The sequence below is a fragment of the Mesoplodon densirostris genome, chromosome 8, assembly GCF_025265405.1.
Source record: "Mesoplodon densirostris isolate mMesDen1 chromosome 8, mMesDen1 primary haplotype, whole genome shotgun sequence".
Classification (NCBI taxonomy): domain Eukaryota; kingdom Metazoa; phylum Chordata; class Mammalia; order Artiodactyla; family Ziphiidae; genus Mesoplodon; species Mesoplodon densirostris.
The window spans coordinates 5,811,978-5,836,221 of NC_082668.1; the positions used below are offsets into that span (position 1 = coordinate 5,811,978).

Here is a 24,244-nt window from a genome sequence, read left to right on the forward strand (position 1 = left end):
CTGGGCGCGGGGCTGGAGCGGCCCGCAGGGGACAGCCCGGGGTACAGCCTGCCTACCTGGCTCGCATTGCGTCCCACGGGTTCCTGCGGCTCTCCTCGCAGTCTGAGAGCTCTCCCGGCCGGCGGCGCGCGCGGATCCGCGGGAACCACCGCACGGCGGCGGCAGCGGCGAAGGGCCGGGACAGCCGAGAGTGCCCCGAGCGCTTGGCCCCCGCCTCCGCGGGTGGAGGGTGGTCCCCGCGCCGGGGCGGGGCCGCGGGGGCGGGGGCGGGGCGCGCGAGACCAGGACCAGGGAGCCGGCTGCAGGGGTGGTCTCCCGACCCGGGCGGGGTCCAGGGGGCGGGGGTTCGGAGGCGGGGCCGCGGGAGAGGGGTGGTCCTGCGCCGGCGCTGGGCCTTGGGCGGCGGGGGCAGAGTCTGAGCCGAGCCCCCTGGGGAGACTGGGGTGGGAGGAAAACCTGGAAAAGGAGGTGACGGGTCCTAGCCTGGGCCTCCGGGAGGCAGGGGCGGAGTGTGGACTAGCAGGGGGCGGGGCAAGCTCAGAGGGGGCGGGGTCTAGAAGGCGGTCGAAAGGCGGGGCGGGGTGTGAATAATTAGTGGGCGAGGCTATAGTGGAGGGGCGGGGCCTATCGGAAGCCGCCGGGGGGAGGGCGGGGGGAGGGGTGGAAAAGCAGGGGGTGGGGCCGAGCCTTTGTCGCCTAGGGGCTGGGGGAGGGGCAAGCCGCGGCGGCCGGTAGGCGGGGGTGGGGCGGGGTCCTCGGGGGCGGGGCGAGGGCGGAGGGGCGTGGCCAAGCCGCGGCGCGCGGGGAGTCCGGGAGGGGGAGGGCGCGCAGGCTGGGTCTGGCGCCGCGTCTCCCCGAGCCCTGGCGGGGATCCGGCCTCGGCGTCTCCTCCTCTTCCTCCTTTAGGCGGCGGCCAGGGAGCGAGGTCCAGGCGGCCGGGCGCCCCCGGGATCGTGGTCCTTGATACCGAGCAAATCTAGAAGTGGCTGTTGCAACGCGACATTTTGGCAGCGCTCATAAGCCCCTGGCATCTCCATCCTCCCACTCCTTCTCTGGGAGCCCCAAGCGGAGACCCCTGGGTGAGGTTTGGATCCGCAAGCTGGCGTTGACCAGGCCGCGGACGGTGGCTCCTAATTCTCAAAATCTTTCTTAACAGCACACTTGTCTAGGACCGTGGAAAAAAAGCAGGTGTGAGACTACGCACCAGCGCAAAGTTTAAGAAGTAAGCACTAGAAAAAGGCAGTCACATCGAGAATTACAAAGAACTTCCTGCTAAGCAGATCGCAAATGGAATACATAGCGTCTAGCCATTTACACTTTCAATGGCCGGTACACCGCTGGGTCACCAGCGCCTAGAACATGCCTGGCATGTAGCAGGTACTCAATAAATGCTCTGTGAATGAACGCACGACTTACTGTGTGGCAAGCACTTTCCATGGACTGGAACATTTAATCCTCAAGAAATCCCACACTTGGCTACCCTCCTTAGTCCATTTCACGCATGAGTAGCCTGAACCTTGGAGAATTAATTTGACAGCAACAAACTGGTAGAACCAGAATTTGACCCGAGGCCACTCCAGAAGTTGGGCTCTAACCACTTAGGGGACCACCAACTACCCTACTGCAGGCCTGGAAGCCCCCTGCAACGCAGAAACCAGAAGGAAGCACAGGTCTTTAGCGGGAGAAACGCTAACATTTGTTGTTCCGTGGCCAGAGCTAGACACTCCTTGAGTCATTCCTCACCATTACCTAGCAAAGCCAAGAGTATTACTATTCCCGTTTTGTAGGTGACTTTAGACCTATGCACTGTCATGATCCCTTGGGGCATGAGTCTACATTTAAACCCAGTATTTTCTGGATCCCAAGCCCTTGCAGCTCCTTTGGCCCTGGAGACCTCCCTTTACCTCAAGGATCTGGTTTTCTCCCACCTCAACTTGAAGTCCGTGTTGAATTTTCAGAAGGAGACACAGGAAGATAGAGACATGGATCTGGAAGGGTGGAGACTGGTGTTCTGATTTGGGTGTCATCTATGTGTTAGGACAATTGAATTTTTGAAAATGGATACAGTTAGCCCTAAAATATATGTTGCAGATTTCAAAAGGAAGCAGTCACCCTGAAAGGACAGGTAGAAAAGCCTCAGAGAGGAGGAGGATGTCTAGGGCGTGTGAGGGCCCAGGATGTCCTTAGTGGTATAAGAACACATTTGGAGCACTAACGTGGGAGCCAGCCTGCTGGGCTTGAATCTCTGTGACTGAGGTTCCTAAATGAGAATGAAAATTCAGTGGAGCATGTAAAGTGCGTAGCAGAGGGCCCGGCACAGAGTAGCATTCGTTATGCTTTAGCTACTATCATTACTGCTTTTCCCAATGACTAATAGCCTTACTGTGTAAAAATGCCTGTAAAGCACTGAACAAGACAGGCCAGTAGAAAATGGACAAAGGGTATGAAAAGACAATTCCCAGAAGCACACAAATGGCCCAACGCATGGAAAAGCTCGCAGCCACGCTGAGGAAGGGAGCAAGGGCAAAACACAAAAACAATCAAATAAGAAAGTCAAGGTCCAGTCTGGGAAAAGCTGAGTTCACTGATCAGTGAGGGAAGAAGAGGTGTTAAAATGCACAAAGAATGAATTGCGGTAGAAATGCAAGGTACAGTGCAAATAAGCAAAGCGCCTGCTCCGTTCACCTTGAGGGACAAAGAGCATGTCTCATGGTGTCCACAGCTGTACCAACCCAGTACTTGGTATCATGGTGCCATGAGCATCTTCAAACCAGCTGGCATCCTTCGAGAGGATGAATTTATGGAAGTCAGAATGTTTTTTTGTTTGTTTGTTTTGGGGGGTTTTTTGTTTTGTTTTTTGTGGTACGCGGACCTCTCACTGTCGTGGCCTCTCCTGTTGCAAAGCACAGGCTCCAGACATGCAGGCTCAGCGGCTATGGCTCATGGGCCCAGCCGCTCTGCGGCATGTGGGATCTTCCCGGACCGGGGCACGAACCCGTGTCCCCCACATCGGCAGGCGGACTCTCAACCACTGCGCCACCAGGAAAGCCCTGGCAGTCAGAATGTTTAAAGAGAGTTGCGAAAAAGACATGAACAGATTCTCCTGTACTCTTACGGCTGAAGCTCTTGGATTTGAGGCAGGAATGAGCCGGAGAGACAGTGTCCCATGGCCAGGGGTAAGTTGTTCTGTCCTTGGTGTTCTGGAAGGCAGGGAGGTCTCAGGATGCTGCTCCTGTTAACTTTATGCTTTCTCATCCTGCCAGTTTTTCCTACTTGCCCTTCCAAAGGCAAAAGAAAAGAAAAAAACATGAACCATACTTAACATTCGGTGACTCAGTAAGCGTATCTAGTGGAGACACATTCAGCAAAATCGATAACTTGGTTTTTTAAGTACAGAAATAATCCATGTTTGTTTCAAAGGATTCAAATGATTAGAGGAGTAGGGTAACAAGTAGGCATCGACCCCCAATTTCATACCCTTTCCCACAGTTAACAGACTATTGTGTCCACCCAGAAACTTTTCTTAAGCATTTACATATATGTTAGCAGGTGTGTATGTATATATGATACATGTGTGTGATGTGGATGTGTGTACATATACATATATGAATATACACACGCACAAATAAATAGAGTACTGAAATCAAACTGCCCAGGGTCGAATGCCAGCCCCACCACTTAATGGCTGGGTGTTTTCTCATCTTGAGATGGGCACAGTACTTGCAAGGATTAAATGAAATATTTTGTGCAAATTGCTCAGCATAGAGCATACAGCATTTATAAATATAATCTATTGTTATCATGTATACACACACATACTTACAAGTTATTCTTTCATTCCTGGTTTTATATCAGCGGTACGTAGACGTACCGTTTTGCAAGCCACCTTAGTTCCCAAGGAGCTGACCTCATTACCCTGAGGGAAAAGTGTTGATGAGAGAGTCCAAGAAAATGACCTTCAGACTTCACAAAATGACTTCACCTGCCAAATTCCTCCAGGAGTGTGGGCTCCTCTATAATGGCATGTACTCAGCGTATCGGAGAAAATGCCGTTTTAGGAAGTCTCCTGTGTGTAGGAAAGTGAAACGCACAGGAAGTTAGAGGAGGCTGGAGTGGATTTGGGCCGTCAACATGGCAGCGCTTTTATTTAAGGCAGCGGTGGTGTGAGCTTAATCCACACCAACCATCACCACCAAAGATTCATTCCTGGGGCTTCCCAAAGTACCTACAGCACTGCCAGAAATAGCAGCTCAAACAAGAATAACTCCTAAGGGATATATACTGCCCTGAACTCTACCAAAACTTGCTAATGTTGTAGCATTCTAGCCACCTGTAAAAATATTCTTCACATTAGGAAGTAACTACCCAGAAATCTCAGGTGGGCTCATGGTGAAAGTATCTTTCTATGTACAAGGGCATTCTCAACAAGGAAATCAAAAGAATAATGTTCTTTTGGTGAAGTGAAATCAGTAAAGACCCAATGTCCACGTCATGGGGAAAAGAGAATAAAAAGATACAAAACACAGCTAAGGGAGAAAAGATGAGCATAAGGCATAAGGTATTTTCCCAGTGGAATCTATATCATCCATGTGGCCGAATGGAATTTCAAATTTGCTGTCTCTGACTCAGAATGTGAAGAGGGGGTCCTTGGGAAAACCCTAGCCTGGCTGAGTACCCTCTGTGGATTTCAGTTGGAGAAGATGCTCCCGGCAGGAGCCACGAGCCTAAAGAGTGACAGTTGTGCACTTGAGAAATATTTATTGAACACCTGTGTGCTAGGCCCTGGGCTCAGCCCTGAGAACAGGAGGTTGGGCAAGACAGCATTGGCTGTGCTCTCGTGGTGCTGAGAGTCCAGTGGTGGTTTGAGACAGAAGGCGAGGGACAAGCCTGTGGGTGGCACATGCTCTAAAGGAAATCACCTGAGCCAAGAGATAAAGAGACGCCTGACTTAGGTAGGACAGCTAGAGAGGGCCCTCAGGGGAGGGGACATCAGACCCAAAGTGAAAGTAATCAGGGAGGGGCACGCCTGGCAGAGAGAACAGCATAGGCAAAGACTTGGAGGTGTGGATGGAAAAAAATGGCACAACGTAAAGGTTGAGCATTATGTTTCATTTGGCAGACATTCCGAGGACTTCAAGCCCAGGACACAGCATCTCAGATAACGCTAAGAAACTGTTCTGAAGAGGCAAGGGCGGTGGAGGGAGCCAGGATATATAGGAGTTTTTGCAACAAAGACCAGGTAGCCGGAACATCAAAAGATTGCTGTTAATAAAGGAAAACCAGGTATCTCAAGTTAAGGAGCGTAGCGCTTTTTTAACGTATGGGAAGATGCAAGAGTCTGGGCTCACTGAAATCATTCCTCTGATATGCACCTCAGCTATCTGGGGCCAGCATCCTGTGCTCTCTTATCCTGAGTCTCCTCAGGTGCACCATGCGTGGGGTGGGTGGCTGCAGCCTGATGATTCGATGGGGGGGAGCATCCTGCCTCCATTCAGAGTTCCCTTGGGGCTCACCATCCGAGCAGCTTTAATGTCATGGCTTGATGGCTGCAACATCCTTTGTTTACTGGTACGGCAGGCAATATTTTAGTTCACAGAGGCTAGAAAAAGCTTCATGCCCTTCTGGAACTGCCATGACAACAGTGCAGTTGGAATGAAAGAATGAGGTGGAGAACCATGAGAGGTGTCGGTGGAGAGGTTCATAGGTGCTGGGCCCCCAAAGCCCAGTGACTGTGCAGGGATGTGGGGAATCAAGGGGCGTTCAGATGCTGCTCCATCCTCAGCTGCTCCCCCACTCAGCTCAGAATTCAACAAGTCTTGAGCTGCAAGAGAGTCTCTGTTTGGTCAGAAAATGTTGGGTGACCTATTTGCCGTTCTCGGAAGCCTCTATCCTTCCCACCCTAAAATGCTGTGACACTGAGCCCTCCATCCTGCTGGGTGTCCTTAATTAATTCATACACACAGGGGCATGACTAGGGTGTCACAGGTGCATGTGCAGAATCCAGAAGGGAGATAGACAAAAAAGTCAGCTGAAAGGAGTTCTGTGGCTTTCCGGAAACTTGTAGAAATACTTCTAAATAAATATTCATTTCCTTCCTCACTTATTCAGTTACTCATTTAACAAATATGTCTAGAATTCTTATTATATAGCAGGCAGTGTGCTAGGAGCCCGGAGTAAGAACATAAGTACAACCTAGATCCTTTTATCTAAGAATCAGACAGCCGTGGGAACAAGAAATTACTCTGTAGGGTGTTAAGTAGTCAATTAGGTGTCAGGGAGCACACAGGACAGCCACCTGACCCAGCCTGGACGCAGGTTGGGGTGGGCATCCTCAGGGCTGGATTGCAAAGGGCAAGTATAATTTGTCTTAGGCTTAGAAGCCGGGAAGAGGGGCAGAGTCCCAAGCAGAACCTGCTCTGAGAAGGAAACACGCTGCTTACTGGGTGTCGTGCCAGGTGGGATGTGTGACCCCAGGGACGCTGTGGCTGGACAGGCAGGCTAGCTCCAACCCTGGGGTGTCCTGCACAGCACAGAACCCCAATTGCATAAGGCTGTCCTCACCACAGTGAATATTTCAATGTCAAACTATGAGAGTTTAACAAAATTCAGTCAGTTTGAGAATTTAAGGGTGAGGTCAGTTTGGAAATTGCAAGCGGTGCTTAGGAAGCAGCACAAAGAGCAGAAAAGTCTGCCTGGAGGTCTGAGATTTGCCTGGACTTGTTCCTATTATGTGCACATGGCTTTCCATGTGGCCAGGGGCATGCTGCTTTCTTCTTTTTCAAAAAAATCAGTACCTACTGGTCATATCAACATGGGTTTAAATTAGGCTTAAATATGGGTTCAAGTTGTGATTAGAATTTTCCAGAACCAGTGAAAACTGTTGCACTGCTGTTGTAGGGAGTGCTGATTCCTTTTCGCAGTGCCCTTGAAGTAAAACATGTAGTCCACTGCTTTCTGTTCAGGAGTCCGTTGGGAAAGACGCTTGGGTGTATTTCAAATATGTCAACATGGCGGGAAGGAGAGCCTTAGAATCCTTAGAATCCTAGGTGTCTAAAACCTTCCAGGGGGAAGCCATTGTTTTTAAGAATTCATTGTTTGTAAGAAAAAGAGAATTACACTGGAAGATAGTACCTTGGTCCAAAACCCACCATGTCTTTCATAAAACTCAACTATCAACATAAATTTTTCAATTTTTATAGAGCATGAACGGCCACAAGCAGCATTAGACTCTCTTCCTAATGACAGAGAATTGATGTGGACACAGATTCCTTAGCAAAGATTTTCTTATGTTTTGCTGTTATGTCTTCTGGTGGAGTGGGTTTTTCTATGTATAAGATTTTAAGAAGAGCATTCTTCTCCTTCCCTCACTCCCTCCCTCCTTTCCTTCCTTCTTCTTTCCTTTCTCTTTTTCTCTTCTGTGATAAGAAGCTTTTCTTCACATTGTACCCATCTTAGGCACATTTTTGTTTTCATAGTCTTTTTTGGGGTCAGAGAGAAAAATGGACTTGAAGTGACTATTTAAATAGCATGTTTCTCACTGGATAGAGATAAAGTTCTGGTCATCATGTGGTTTTTAACCCTTCAAAAGTTAACAACAACCATTTGAACTACTGGCTTCTAGTGTGTGCTTGGATTATCTTATCTACCATCTAAACCCCCTCAGTTTCCTTCAGGGAATCATACTCTCATATGTGTGCTTCTAGTAGGGCTCACCCCACCCCCATCTCCAGGCCCTGCCAATCAGAACTTCCAAATCTGGGGTTTCCCTGGTGGAGCAGTGGTTGAGAACCTGCCTGCCAATGCAGGGGACACGAGTTTGAGCCCTGGTCCGGGAAGATCCCACATGCCACAGAGTGACCAAGCCTGCGAGCCACAACTACTGAGCATGTGTGCTGCAACTACTGAAGCCTGTGCGCCTAGAGCCTGTGCTCCACAGCAAGAGAAGCCACCACAATGAGAAGCCTGCATACCACAACGAAGAGTAGCCCCCGCTCGCCACAACTAGGGAAAGCCCACGTGCAGCAATGAAGACCCAACACAGCCAAAAATAAATAAATAAATAAAATTTAAAAAAAAAAAAAAAAAAAGGAACCTCCAAATCTTAGGTATGGACACAGAACAAGTCAGCCAACAGGACATAAATCTGTCACTTTTTCTGGAAGCGTGGCCCTGGGATGTAGAGGTTTTCAGGTAATAAAGATGGTAATAATTGCCACAGTGTATCAGTCCTGACAGGGGCCTTGTACCAGCACCTTAGGTGGGTGACTGTGCTCAGTCCCCACAGCAGCCCTAGAAGGTGGGCATAATCCTCATCATCCCCACTCTGAAGTTATGGAAACTATTTTCAGGGTACCCAGGATTTGTCCTAATCATGTATGATAGGACACGCAGAGGCAGAAGTGACAAAGACAAAGAAGCCTATCCTACACACAGTTCCCTAGAAACAGGAGACGTGGCACACAGGGCCACATGGAGAGGCACCAGGCTTTGGTGGGAGGCAGAGGGAGTAGGGGGCTGTGGGCAAGAAAGCTGTACTGTGCTTTCCAAGGAAGGAATGGGCACGGCAGGGTAAGCAGGTTTGGACTGGCTATTTTGAATAATTGCAGCAGGTTCTGGGGCATAGGAGCTGCCCCTAGCTGTCTGCTATCTGGCCCCAGTGTGATTAAGGCAGGTGGATAATAGCCTGGAATGTGAGGGCCTAATAAATGAGGTGGTTGTGTGTGAACTCTGGACTGGTTGCTTTGCATTTGAAAAGCATGCTTCAGGGCAGGTTGTTTACTCTGTCATTGAGGAATTGTCCCCAGGTGTCAAAGTACCACGTGGTTAATCCAGAAACAGAGACTCAGAGAATTTGAATGACTCAGCTAAAAATAGACACAGACTTTGGGTCTGCCCCACTCTAAAATCTGAGATTCCAGCCACTGACGAGTGCACGGGCCCTATTTCTCCAGTCCACTTGGCATCAAGGGGAGGTCATGCTCACTGGGCATCCACAACAGTCTCAGTCTTTTTTTTTTTTTTTTTTTTTTTGTGGTACGCGGGCCTCTCACTGTTGTGGCCTCTCCCATTGCGAAGCACAGGCTCCGGACGCGCAGGCCCAGCGGCCATGGCTCACGGGCCCAGCTGCTCCGCGGCATGTGGGATCTTCCCGGACCGGGGCAAGAACCCACGTCCCCTGCATCGGCGGGCAGACTCTCAACCACTGCGCCACCAGGGAAGCCCTCAGTCTTGACTTCATGATTCATTCTTCCCCAGCCACCAGCAGACCTTACTGCTTATCTGAACGTCCTGGAAGTGAGTCCGGAAGTTGTCAGGCAGACCTTCCCTCTAGTCAGCAGCAAGTCAAGTGTCCTCGGAACCACTACACAGGAGGAGAGGATGGTGCTTGGAGGTGGCCTGCTCTGGGCTTGGCCCTGGGGTGACCCCCACCCGGGCTCCAGTGCCTCCCTTTGAGCTGATTGTTCAGCGTATCAGCCTGAGGGCCTTCAGCCACTGTCCCCCAGACAAGGCCAAATCAGGGTTAGGGGAGGGCAGAGAGCAAGTGGCAGTTGATCTGCCCTCTCTCCAGATAAACAGGTATGTTCAGAGAGAACCGTCAGGAGACAGCAATCAGATAGATTCTCTGTCCAGATGCACTTAGAAAGAGGGCCCATGGGGCTTTTTTGTTTCCACTCTGAGCATCAGAATCTAAACTTTCAGAGATGGGGGAGGGGAGCCATCTGTTTCTGGAGTCGAATACATTAGAGATTCTTTTAGACAGCAGCAAAAGCACTTGCTCTTGAAGTATGGATCAAGAACTGTCACATGTTACAAATGTATAACTATATACTGCACACAAAATAAGATGCCCAGGTGTCTGGTACCCATTTCTGGTTCTTCCTCCTAGAGGCCAGGGTATGGCCTTAAGGGAGCAGGATGCTGGTTCCTTGGTTGTTTCTTAGTTCTTTGCTGAGCTGATCTATTTCATCCACACTAGGACCCGGTGGCTAGGTCCTTGTTACTGCATCTCTCAGATGAGGCCTCTTAGGCCCAGGTGACTGGCACTCTGTTTACACACTTGCTCAGAATACCAGCTCTGGATTCCAAGTCTTTATCAGTTTTTTCCATGGGAAGCTCCTCCTGACATTTATTCTGCTCTGCACCGTGCAGGTGGACCACTTAGCCTGAGCTTGGGGACTCTCTGATCCCCTCACCTCTGGGTCTAGCTTCACAGGTAGCTGCAAAAAGAGTCAAAGGCATAGATGACCTCCATCATCATAGGATCCCAAGCATGCTTTCCAAGGCAGCTCTTCCCCAAGAAACACTGAGTCAAATTTAACTCACAGTTCTTGAGTGCTTCTAGCATGCCAGATGTTATGCTACATGCTTGACCTCATATTATTTTCATTTTTACAAAAGTCATTCTAAATGATTAAATATGTGCTCAAGATCACACATAGCTAGAAAGTGGCACAGCAGAGACTTGAACCCAGGTCTGTTTAACATCAGATGTTCTTCACCAGCCACTGTTGCACCTGCTACTGCTTCCTAGCAAGTGAGGCCTGTAGTCCTAGGTGTGCCCACCGCTGCCTCTGTGACCATGAACTTTTCCTCTCTAAGTTTGGGTCAAATAAGCAGATGGCCCAGACCATCTCTGAAGTCCCCTCAAGCTCCAAGACTGTAGCTTCATTTATTCACTTAACAAATATTGAAGAGCCATATGGGCTGAATTGTGTCCCCCTTGCACCATATTCCCATGTTGTAGCCCTAACTGACTGTATTTGGTGACAGAGGCTTTAGGGAGTTAATTAAGGTTAAATGAGGTCATGAGGGTGGGGCCCTAATCTAAGAGGATTGGTGTCCTTATAAGAAGAGGAAGAGACACCAGAGAGCTCTCCCTTTCCAAGCCAAGGAAAGGCCATATGAAGACACAGTGAGAAGGTGGCCATCTGCAAGCCAGGAAGAGAGCTCTCACAAGAAACCAAATTTTCCAGCACCTTGATCTTGGACTTCCAACCTCCAGAACTGTGAAAAAATAAACACCTCTTATTGAAGCAACCCAGTCTTTGATATTTTGCATGACAGCCCAGCGGATTAATAGAAGAGCTTTTTATGTGCCAGGCATTGTTGTAACCATGGGGAATATAGCCGGGGGTATGCACTCACAGCATTAAAAATCTGGTAGAAGAAACAAACAATAAGTAACTACATTAAAAAGTCTAGGTTGCTTGTTTTTCTTTCTCCTTTCCCCAAACATGACAACCATTGCAAAAGAAGATCATCAATGGTTCAGAGGGGAGAAAGAACAGTTCAGAACAAGGGGTGGCTACCATCAACAGGGGTGCCCTGGGCTGCAGGTAAGCCCCAATCAGGGGCTGGACACACCTGGAAAGGTGTGATGGAAAGAAGGGAGAGCTTCCTTCAGGCTTATTTTTCATGCTCATGTGTCTCCCAAAGGATTTAGATAGTTTATGATAAATAATATATAGGCCATAAAGCCATTAAAAGGAAAATAAATGTTTAAGAGCCTTGAAATATTATTTAAAGATGGAACTAGTTTTTCCCCTAGCAAAACTTGACTGATCACAGTGCCTGCAATTGAGTCTAGAATTGAACTCTGAGCTCCCTGGCAACCAAAGAGAAGGGAAAACCCAGGAAACCATGAATAAGTAAGTTATCTATTAACAAGAACTTTATCACTTCATCCAGAGAGACCAACTGTTTTTACATCTAATGTGCAGATATATATTTTTTCTCTCTCTCAATGTACTTAGAAACTTCTTTGTTTCCAGGTTGTGAAATTTCTTGAGCTCTCTCTTGATGTTTTTCATCTATTCTGGTTTGTGATGGATAATTTAACAGCCCTTTCAATCTGGAAACACATATCTTTAAATTGTGGGAAATTTTTCTGAATTTTTTTCTTTAATAAACCGAGAAATAAATTGTCACTCCATCTTCTCTTTCTGGAGCTCCTGTTATTCAGATGTTTGACTTCCTGGATTGATGCCCTGTTTTTCTTACATTTTACCCCCACCTATTTTCTATCTCTTTGTCCTTTTGCTCTGTTTTTTTCTCTTTGTCTGTGTGTGTGGTTTTTATTCTTTTTTTTAACATCTTTATTGGAGTATAATTGCTTTACAATGTTGTGTTAGTTTCTGCTGTATAACAAAGTGAACCAGCTAGACATGTACATATACCCCCATATCCCCTCCCTCTTGCGTGCTCTGTTTTAAAAGATATCACCTCCATTTTCTTTTTCAAATATTTTACCAAATTATCTTTACTTCTGCTATTGTATTTCTAATATTCTTTTTTTTGCCCACAAATGAGAGCATCCCATGCACAACATTCTGCAGCTTGCTTTTTTGCATAAACAGAATATCCTACAGATGCTTCTGAAGCAGTTTACAGAGCTCTGCCGCCTTCTGTTTAATGGGAAGAGTGTTTCTTTATATGGATGTGCCAGCATTTACTTAACCAGCTGGGGATGTATTTTGAAGAACGATAGGCATAAATTAATTGAAGAGGTTCCAGGCATTATAAGCAGCAGAACAAAGGGAGGCGGGTGGGGGAAGGCATGGAGATACAGAACAGCAAGAGATAAAGCCAGGGCTAACTGGTGACTCAGGGGTGGGGTGGAAGAGTGTGTGTGCACGTGTGTGTGTGTTGGGGAGGAGTACACTTAAGAGTCAAATAATGGACAGATCCCCTTTCCAAGTGGTTTGGACTAAAAACTCTAGACTTAAAGCAGGGTAGGAATATAGTGAAATCAGTTCTTCAAATGTCCCCTCTGTCAGGCATATACAGGAGGGACCAGAAGAGGATCAGATTTAGGTCAGAAGAACCATTAACTGGTTGTTACATTTGTGGGCTGAGTACTGGGACCAGGATGGTGACATTGTAATAAGGCAGAGGGCACAGGTGGAGGTGGTAGATCTAAAGGAGCAAAAACTATACAGTTTGGTGGTTGCATGGGGGGGATGAGGGAGGAGGGGTCTGGAGAGAGGCCTCAAGTTGAGCCTGGTGGCCTTAGTGGACCATGACTCCTTTCCTGGCACGGCAAATCCTAGGTGAGGAGAAGTTCTGCGGGGAAATGATGTAATTAAGTTTGGACATGTTGAGTCTGGCCAAATCCTAGATGAGGAGAAGTTCTGGGGGGAAATGATGTAATTAGGTTTGGACACGTTGAGTCTGAGATGCATATGGCACATCTGAGTAGAGCTGCCTTAACTAGGATCTGATTCTTCACTGAGAAGTTTGAGCTGAAGTAGACTTGGCTTCACTGGGATGAAGGTGGTAATGGAAGTTCTAGGCTTGGATGATGTCCCTCTCTGAAAATATATAGAGGAAAAAAGACTAGTGGCAGCTCCCTGGAGAACACTGGCCTTCTTCCTTGGTGTGCAGGTGACTTTATCATTTACCCCTGGACACCTTGGCTTTCACTTTCCCTCTCGTCTTCCTTCTCCCACCTTATTCCCCCTGCTGCTCCTGGAACATGCCTAATAGACACCTACCTCAGCATCTTTGGACTTGCTATTCTATTTTCCAGATTCACGGTCCCCCAGGTCTTCACATCAGTCACTCACTCACATTATTCCAGCTCTGAGGAAGTGTCTCCTTGGAGAGGTCTTCTCTGATCACCTTAATCCAATGAAAGAACCCATCCCACTGTTACTCTCTATTAGCTTTGCCTTGCTTTATTTTGCTGCCTAGAACTTATGACCCTTTGACAGCAGATGACATACTTATTCATTCATCACTTGCTCATTGCTCTTCCTCCCTCCCCCCACATTGGATTGTAAGTTCCACTAGAGAAGAGACTATTGTCACTGCTCTATCCACCGGCCAATAGTTGGTGCTCCATAAATATTTGTTGAGTGAATGAATGAGTATCCAAAGAGTAGTTGAGAGAAGCCTAAGAAGGGACAAAGTCATAGAAAGGAAGTCAGGGTAGATAAGGGTCTCTCAAGGAAAATAGTGAAAATATTTCTAGTAAGAGAAAGGGTTCGGCAGTGTCAAATGTCAGATAGATGACTAAAAAATGACTAAAAAGATGAATGCAGGAAAACATTGGCTTGGCCATGGGAAGATCGTGGGTCACTTTAGTGATGGCATGGCAGAGCAGCAGCGGGGAAGAGGGCAGACTGTAGGGGATTGGGCAAGGCACAGGAAGTGAAGGCGGGTGACCAGTGCTCAGGACTTTCTCAAGAAATTGGACTGAATGGATGAGGACAAGGAGGACAATAACAAGAGGGTGACCAATTTTTTTCAACTTGCTGTATGTTGGTTTTAGGGGCAGCAGCCAGACAGATGAGAGGGTGCAGTCTGCATGGGAGTCTGGGAGCACCATTTCAGAGGTGGAAGCATTTGGGATGGTGGTCCCAAAGGTGGGTGATGGGAGGGACCATGGTGGCTCTGCATCTGCTTTCTTCAATATTCATCCCTCTGAGGTCAAGTCAGGATTAGAGTCTCCTCCTGCTTCATCCCTTCTGCTGCTCCTGATTTTCTTTTAAGTGGTATGCTGACAAAATTGGCTTCTGTAAATATCTATTTTCTGCCAGGGACAGTGCTGCTAGAAGCAAATAGAAGAAGCACTGCCCATTGTGTTATAAAGGGGGTGTAAGTGTATGTTTTTGTCCCCCTAAAATTCATAGGTTGAAACCCTAACCCACAAGGTGATGGTATTTGGAGATGGGGGCTTTGGGAGGTCATTAGGTCATGAGGGTATAGAGCCCTCATTGTGGGATTAGTGCCCTTATAAGAGATACCCTAGAGGGCTTCCTCATCTCTCTGCTCTCCACCATGTGCAGACACAGTGAGGAGGTGGCCATCTGCAAACAAGGAAGAGGGTTCACACCTCGCCTGACAGAGCTGGTTCCCTGATCTCAGACTTCCAGCCTCCAGAACAGTGAGACATAAAAGTCTATTGTTTAAGTCACCTAGTCTGTGGTATTTGTCAGAGCAGCCTGAGCTGACTAAACTAAGAGAGAAAGAAAAACTATATGAAGGACAGCTCTGAAGATTACAGATAATAGCCTTTCAGAAAGAGAGTGCAGAATGGAGATGGAGCAAAACCAATCATTAAAGAAGTAGTGGAATTAAAGAAATTAAAAAAAAATAGTGGAATAAAATAAAAATCATCCCTAAAATAGAACTCAAAATTGAGGAAGTCATGGCTGGAAAGAGCAGAGGGTGAGCAGAGTTAAATACTGAAATAAAGTTGTTTGTTTAAACAAACCCACTGTCTTCCTCAAGGGATATTACAATGTCTGCCTACCTGCTGACTTTGATGGCTGGTTTCCCTTAAGGTTAAGAATGAATTTTAACTGCATTTTAAAAATCTATTATGTGACAATTAACGGAATTAAAAGGCTATTTGCCCTACAGATCACAAAGAAATCTAGTACAGCAAAAGAAAAAAATGGAAAAACAAAAACCTATCCAAACAAAATAGACTAGAAAGCAAACAATCAGAAAACAAAGAAAAGAGCATAGAACAAGAAGACAGAAGCAAGTTGGAATATAAATGATGATGCTGAGTAAAAATGGGTTATTTCTCTAAGTAAAAGAGGACAATTGAATTTAAAAACCAAAAAAAACATGATATGCTCCTTACAAAATCAGGCCTAAAATATGATGGTGAAAGAAGTGTTACATAGAGGCGAACACGTATCAGGTAAACTAGAACTAAAAAGGAAGTGAGGGAAGATATGTTAGTAACTGTCAACAAGTTTAATGTGAGAAGCATCCCCAGGAAAGCGGAGGTCAGTTCACTTTGATGAGAGAGAACTCACGTTCTCTCCCTGCACCTGGTTCATTATCAGTCATGTGCTAACCACCCCTAATTTACACCTCAGGCCCAGATCCATCCTATCCACTCCATACAATTGTCTTCTCACCACCCCTTCCCAGCAGTGGCCCCTCCTACCTGCTAGGTGACCAACCAATTTCCAGTTTGCCCGGGACTGAGTGACTTTTGGCACTGAACTGGGACAGTCCCAGGCAAACCAGGATGGTCGGTCAGCCTGAGTCACTCCATCACAAGATGTAACAAGAAGGGAGACGTCTTGCCACTTTCCTCAGGGTTGCTCACCAGATTGTTTTCATTCCAGGCTTACTTCTGTTTCCTTGTCTCTAAGTTCAGGAGGGCAAAGTCTGTGCCTGGGTGTGTTTGCCTTTGTATGCCACCCTCTCTCACAGTGTCTGATGCTCAGTCAGTCCTGGTTGGATGAGAGAATATATGAATGACGGCATTATAGTCAGGAAACTTCCTGTGCCACATAACAGCATGAGAACATGCAAGGCAACTTCCAAATAATTTGCTCATTTAAATACATTTCTAAAAAACAGTACAAAATGACAAAACGTAACTGCGTGTGTGTGTGTGTGTGTGTATTCCATTTGGCCATCTTCTCTCACAGAGATCATTCTGGAACACTTCTGTCTCCACAAAACCCATCCCCTGCCCTTCAGTTGTCTGCATCCCTTTCTTTTGCTTCCCCAAAGCTTAACTTTTGCAGGCATTTTAGTTTCCTAAGATTTTGGAATTTCTTCCACTTTGCTGAGTAAGTTCGGATTCCCAAAATCAAGAATTAAAATAGATTCACTGCTAATTATTACCAACTAAAGATTTTCCTCTTGACGTAAGAATTGCTCATCTTGGTACCATTTACAGAAACACTTTCACTTCCCTAAATATTTATTAATGAAATATTTTTATTGGCCAACAGGCCTTCTAAATATTTACTTCTTAGGAATCCTCTTACAATGCTCTGTTTAGAAAAGTGCTCGGAACAGGCGAGAGCAACTCTGCTTTCACGGGACTGGAGTGATTTTGACAACCGAGGTGAAAGTTTGTTTGGCTCTTGGCTTCGCTGCTATTTTCTGAGTAGATCTGATGCTGTCGTGTTTTGTGCAGTTGTTCTAATGTTTAGAAATACTTATCCAAGAATAGATGCACACAGATTCTCTGGAGGGGCTCTCCTGTTAGTCCCAAAGATGAGAGTGAAACGTGAGACTCAGGACTGGGGACTCTAATTGTTGGTTCACAGCAGTGCAGGCTGGTGGACACAGCTCCGTGCTGCCTCGCCAGGCACCAAGACACACCCACCACGCACACCTCATGCTCACATGGATCGGGCAGCTCCCCCCATTCCTCTCTGCCCTCTGGATCTTTTTCCATCCCTAACTGTCTTCTTCTGTCCCCATTTGGGCTGAGCATCTCAGTGCTTCCCTTGCCTGACTTCACCACATCTTAGATTTTACAGGACCATCTTGAATTTAAATATTTAGTCTGTTTTTTGACCATCTGCAGCAGATTTGTTCCAATTTGGGGCTTGGAAAATGTGATCTTCCCAGAGCTGGGTGCCTTTCAGTACTTTACTTGGTAAAAGAGAACGGATATTCTTCAATATGCCTACCCCCAACTCTCTAGGAGACTTTGGGCTTAGATTTAATGTGTTTAGTTGCTTGCAAAATAACTGCCTTTTTTTTTTTTTTTTGGAGTGTGTCACTTAAGATGACGAGGTTGTTTTATTCTATACTCTGGGTCAGCTCGTTTCATCTGGGCTGTTGCAACCCGCGGGGGTAGCCTGCATGCCTGGTGTACTCCAAGTAATTTGTTACTGGCAACGTGTAAAGGACTAAAGTTGGTGAATGACTTAACTTTACAACAAGTCAGAGATGCTACTTCCAGGATGGAATCCTCACTGACTCACATGTGTTTTGCTTTATTGGAAGGGGAGGAGGATCGGAATGACAGCCAGCAAGCAGGGTCTTGCTCCTACACCCGGGCAAAGCCCAGGGACTGTGTCACGCCTGTGAGCATCATCTGGTCAGTGTAACTGGGGAGCCAAGCTTGAGGACACGTGAATTATGTTACTTGTTTTCCAGAAATGCTTCCAGCTCTTTTCTTTCTCTCTGAGGTGAAGGAGGCAGTTCTGGGAAAGGTGCTGCATGTCTGATTGGAAATGGAAACCTTTAAGCAGAGCTAAGGAAATCATTTATTACAAGATTCATAGTAGTTTCGATGTACTTTATACAACTAAATTATTTGTGCTAATGGAGGAAGTAATGAGAAGACAATGCAAAATGGGTGCAAAGCCTAATGGTCTTTTTTTTTAGCTTTAGATTGTGTCTCTGTGTGTCTCCAACCAATTGTCCTGCCCAATTCTATTTTCTTAGGTCAGTGTTACACTGAACGGGCATTCCCACTTGTGGTGAGCAAGCTGTAGCCAATCACAAGAAATGTGTCCAAAATGGCTATACGAGGAAACCTAGAACTTAATGTTGATTATAGAAATCCACAGATTGGATACTCTGCACTCCCTTAGTTGCGTGTTAGTTAAAAACAGACAGGGGTGAGGGGCTGGGAGGGATAAATTAGGAGCTTGGGATTAACAGATACACACCACTATATAAGAAATAGATAAACAACAAGGACCTACTGTCTGGCACAGAGACTATATTCAATATCTTGTAATAACCTGTAGGAAAATAATCTGCAAAAGAATATAATGTATATAAAACTGCATCACTTTGCTGTACACCTGAAGCTAACACAACATTGTAAATCAACTATACTTCAATTAAAAACAACAAAACAGACAAACAGAAACCAGCACTGTGTCCAAGTAAATGGAAATGTAATAATTTATGAAGGCTCTAATAATGGGTGATGTCATCAGGATCTAGTGAAACTGGCCACTTAATGAATTTATTCTAATTTCTCATTCTGCTGAAAAATGTGTCTTCTAGATGTCTATAGGAGTATGTCTAAAATTCAGTGTTCTTCAAATAGCAATTTTATCTTTAAAATTCACCTAGCAATTATTCCTCAACTGCCGTAGGGTATCCACCCAATTGTTTAGCTGCTATTTAGAATTTTAATTATTCAACTTTTCGCATGCTTTCTTTTCCTCTGTTCAGTATTAGGGATTATTTTAGTAACCAGAACCCTCTGAAGGTCCGAGAACAATGTCTACACGGGGTCAAGTTCCAGCCAATTTTAACTCGATTTGCTTCTCTCCTCTCAGAGCACAAGGTCTCCTCTCCTTTCAAGGTCACACGTTCACAGAGAATGTTAAATACCATCTCTTTATACAGACAGGACTCACCCCAGACGTGGGGTTCAGAAAGCATCACCTCAGGGCTGGAGAGCGGACCACAGGGTGTGCTGGGTTAATGGAGAACCTGTGTGGTTGATGTTGTTTTAGCTTCGGCCACTTTGAGGATGTTGTTGAGAAACCTGGATGATTCTCCGTCTTGCAGCCCCGTGGGTTGAGCACCACCCGCTGCCCTCCATTGCTTGGCCCTAGAGCTGAGCTCCTTGTGGGCGCCCACCAGCAGCTCAGTTCTCTTTCTCCACTGCCTTTGTCTCTGAACAACGGTGAGCTGTGGAGTTTCACTGTAAATGCTTTGTCACAGTGATGTGCTCTTGACCCAGCTGTATATCCAGGATCTGATATGGGCAGGCCAGACAGACCGGGCAGCTCTCACTGATGGACGAGCTGGCTCCTTGAGTTTTCCCTGGGAATTACAGGTTTTCCTGCAGGTCATGGGGAGCGTGTCTTTTGTGCCCCAGTCTGGCATGGGACTCGAACACGTTTCCCAGTGTGCCCAGCTCGGTCGTGAAGGACTAGCTGGAGAACTCCTGAGGCCACCTGTGGACACTTGAGATCGACTTGTCTTGTCTTCTTTTTAATCCCCCCATGACAAAATTCATACAGATGGGGCTTCCCTGGTGGCGCAGTGGTTGAGAGTCTGCCTGCCGATGCAGGGGACACGGGTTCGTGCCCCGGTCCGGGAAGATCCCACATGCCGCGGAGCGGCTGGGCCCGTGAGCCATGGCCGCTGAGCCTGCGCGTCTGGAGCCTGTGCTCCGCAATGGGAGAGGCCACAACAGTGAGAGGCCCATGTACCGAAAAAAAGAAAAAAATTCATACCGATGAATGCATTTTCTAGAAAAATGGGAAGCACATCAGGAACAAATTATAAAATGCTCATGATTCCTCCTACTTTGTTTCCTAAAATAGACTGAATATAAAACGATGTATATTGGAGTCTTGCTGTTCTAGTAACAGAATTTATGACTTGGGATTATGTTGAGAAGCAAGTTTTAAATACGTCTCCCCTGGTATTTCCAGGAATTTGCCCTCTAAAATGGACTTGAGGGATTTCCCAGGTGGTCCAGGGGTTAAGACTTGGCACTTCCAATGCAGGGGCCTCTGGTTCCATCTCTGGTTGGGGAACAGAGATCCCATATGCCGCGTGGCATGGCCAAAAAAATAAAAAAATAAAAAATAAATAAAATGGACTTTGAGATGGAGGCTGCTTATACCACCCTGTTTTACTGTGGATGACTCTGAGTGAGCTCTGAAGAGTACTAACCCTGCATTCCTATTTTGTGAATAATTAACATCCCACAAATGTGTTTAATGTACCATCTGAATGCATAACCATTTATCTTTCACTGTAAAATGCATGGTCAAAATGATGTACTGTTCAATGAGCTGTGTGTGTGTCAAAGATTTGATATTAAATGTCTTAGTCCAATTATAAGTGATCTCAAACAGGCAGGTATGGCTGGAGATACTATATCACCATAGAAACTGGAAGCTTCTAACAGAGAGTGAAATAATTAGCATCATGTTATCCTGAAATCTTGAAAATGCAGTATTGTTAAGGAAAGTCTACATTTCCATCTATCTATCTATCTATCTATTTATCATCTATCTATCTATCATCCTCCATACCTATAGGAAGGTATAAATTTTACTAGCTTAAGAATTAGGACTAGAATTTTTCTTGGGAAAATAGCTGTCTATTGAAGAAAATACTGTGATAAGCCACTTGATGAAAATCTAAAACCCTGAGAGTATTGGATGGTAAAGTACAGAGAGACAAAAAGTTAGCTAATCTGCTTCATTTTAAAATGATATGCAGGAAAAAATGGACGAGAGGACTAAGGGGAGGTGAGTGATGTAGGCAACTATGCTAGAATCTAAGTTGTGAAAATAGGTAGAGATATATAAGAATTGGCACATTGGCCATTATATTTTTTAAAACTAATTTAATATTATAAAAATATACGTACATAAATATTTATAATAAGTCTTGAAATCAGGTAGTGTTAGCTCTTCAACCCATTCTTCTTTTTCAATATTGTTTTGGCTATTCTAGATTCTTTGCATTTCCAAATAAATTGTAGAATCGGCTTGCACAATCCCAACTACCAAAATGCTTGTTGGGATTTTGGTTGGGATTGCATTAAATCTATAGATCACTTTGGGGGCGTTTGACATTGTAACAATATTGGATTATCCAGTTCATTAACTTGATATACCTCTTTATTTATTTCGGTCTCTTTTAATTATCTGCAGCAGCACTTTGTAATTTCCAGCGTAGAGATCTTGCACACAGTTGGTTAAATTTCTCCCTCAGTATTCCATAGTTTTTTGATGCTGTTGTAAATGGTGTTGTTTTTGTTTCAAATTTTATTTTCCAATTATTTGTTGCTAGTATATAGAAATTCAATTGCTTTTCATATACGTATTGTTACTTTATCCTGTGATCTTGCTAAATTCACTTAGTAGTTTTTTTTTTTTATAAACTTTTTTTTTTATTTTTTATTTCTTTTGCGGTACGCGGGCCTCTCACTGTTGTGGCCTCTCCCGCCGCGGAGCACAGGCTCCGGACGTGCAGGCTCAGCGGCCATGGCTCACGGGCCCAGCCGCTCCGCGGCACATGGGATCCTCCCGGACCGGGGCACGAACCCGCGTCCCCTGCATCGGCAGGCGGACCCTCAACCACTGCGCCACCAGGAAAGCCCACTTAGTAGTTTTAATAGCTTTGTTATCATCAGATCCTTTGGACTTTCCCTATGAATGATCTGCAAACAAAACAGCTTTACTTCTTCTTTTCCAATTTTTTTTTTTTTTTTTGGTATGCGGGCCTCTCACTGTTGTGGCCTCTCTCCCGTTGCGGGTCACAGGCTCCGGACGCGCAGGCTCAGCGGCCATGGCTCACGGGCCCAGCCGCTCCGCAGCATGTGGGATCTTCCTGGTCTGGGGCACGAACGCATGTCCCCTGCCTCAGCAGGTGGACTCTCAACCACTGCGCCACCAGGGAAGCCCTTCTTTTCCACTTTTATACTTTTATTTCATTTTATTTTCTTGTTGCACTGGCTAGAAACTCAAGGACAAAACGGAACAAGATTGGTGAGAGTGAAAACACTTGCCTTGTTCCCAGTATAAGGGGAAAGCATCCAGTTTCTCACCATTAAGTACAGTGTAAGCTGTAGTTTTTTAATAGATGCCCTTTATCAGCTTGGGGAGGGACATTTCTATTCTCAGTTTGTTGAGGGTGTTTTTTTGTGTTTCTTTTTTTAAATAAATTTATTTTTATTTATTTATTTATTTTTGGTTGTGTTGGGTCTTCATTTCTGTGCAAGGGCTTCCTCTAGTTGCAGCGAGCGGGGGCCACTCTTCATCGCGGTGCGCGGGCCTCTCACTGTCGCGGCCTCTCTTGTTGTGGAGCACAGGCTCCAGATGCGCAGGCTCAGTAGTTGTGGCTCACGGGCCCAGTTGCCCCGTGGTGTGTGGGATCTTTCCAGACCAGGGCTCGAACCCATGTCCCCTTCATTGGCAGGCAGATTCTCAACCACTACGCCACCAGGGAAGCCCAAGGGTGTTTTTTTAAAAATCATGAATGAGTATTGGATTGTGTTAAATTCTTTTTATTTTTTTGCCTCTCTTCAATTTATTCTGAATTTATTCAGAATAATTTATTCTGTTAATAAATTATGTTGATTGATTTTTAAATGTTAAATCAACCTTTCATTCCTGGAATAAACCCAACTGATCATGATGTAGTTTCCTTGTTAATGGGTTCAATTTGCTAGCAAAGATGGTTGTATCTATGTTCCTAAAGGATATATGTCTGTAATTTTCCTTTTGTGTAATGTCTTTTTTGGTTTTGGTATGAGGGTAATACAAGCCTCCAAAGTGAGTTGGGGAATGTTTACTATTTTTCTATTTTCCAAACAAATGTATAGAGCTGGTCTTATTTCTTTCCTAAAGTTTTTCTAGCATTCAGCAATAAAGACATTTGTCTGGTGTTTTCTTTATGGAAATAATTTTTATTGCTTTGAACTCAATCTCTGTAATAGATATAGAGCTACTCAGATTTTATATTTTTTGTTTTGTCAGTTTTGGTTATTTGTGTTTTTCAAGGAATTTATCTAAGTTGTTACTGCCATGAAAATGTTCATAATATTTCCTTATTATTCTTTTAATATCTCTAATATCTATAGCAATGTCTTCTTTGTTATTTCTGATATTAATTTGTATGTTTTTGTTTTCTTAATGACTTTAGCTAGGGTTTATCCATTTTAATAATTCTTTTTCAAAAAATCAGTTTTTGGTTTGATCAGTATTCCCTGTTATTTATCTGTTTGCAATTTTATTCATTTTTACTCATTTTTTAATTTCTTCTATTTACTTTGGTTCTAATGCTCTTAATTTTTACCTTAAGTTGGAAGATTAAATAATTGTTATTAGACTTAAACTTTTCTAATATAAGCATTTAAGCTATAAATTCCTTTATAAGTGCAGTTTTGACATATTGTATTTTTATTTCATTCATTTGGAAATATTTTCTTGTATTCTTCTTTTTCCTTAAACCAATGGGTTATTTTAAAATGTGTTATTTAATTTCCACATGTTTGGAAGTTTTCCAGATTTCTTTTTCTTATAGATTTCTAATTTAATTCCATCATGTTTAGAGAACATACTCTGTGTGATTTCAGTCCTTCTATATTTATTAAGGCTTGCTTTATGGGCTGCACAAGGTTTTTCTTAGTGAATGGTCTGTATGCATTTGTAAAAAATGTTTTGTAAATAATTGTAAAGAAGTAAAGAACTGCATTTTTTCGGTGGACTTTTCTAGCAAAGTCAATTATGTTATGTTGGTTTACAGTGTTGTTCAGGTCTCCTATATTTTTACTCATTTTCTGTCTATTTGTTCTATCAGTATCACTTTTTAAGTTGCTAGCACTGCCACAATATAACTATTTCCATCTTCCTTAACACAAATGCCTTTTCTAAATGTTTTATGGACTAATCCAATTTAAAAGGCTGAATTTCAATGCAATCAGAAGAGAGACAGCCCAAGGAGCATGGAGACAAGGTACCAAAATTGAATTGTTAGAAATCCCAGAGGGTAAGAACCATAAGTATCCATGGAATATCTAGACCTCCCTAGAAAA

General features: G+C 44.9%; 1 protein-coding gene across 3 annotated transcripts in view; it reads right to left on the reverse strand.

The window, feature by feature from the left end:
• The window catches only part of SH3BP4 (SH3 domain binding protein 4), a 95,329-nt gene extending 94,912 nt beyond the window's left edge, over positions 1-417 (reverse strand). For 2 of the 3 annotated variants that reach the window (XM_060106571.1, XM_060106572.1), the window contains exon 1: positions 57-412. The gene's annotated coding sequence lies outside the window, so the exon portion shown is untranslated. Of the gene's footprint in view, positions 1-56 lie in introns of all 3 variants that reach the window. The other variant, XM_060106574.1, reaches the window with a different exon arrangement.
• Between the last annotated feature and the right edge of the window lie 23,827 nt (positions 418-24,244).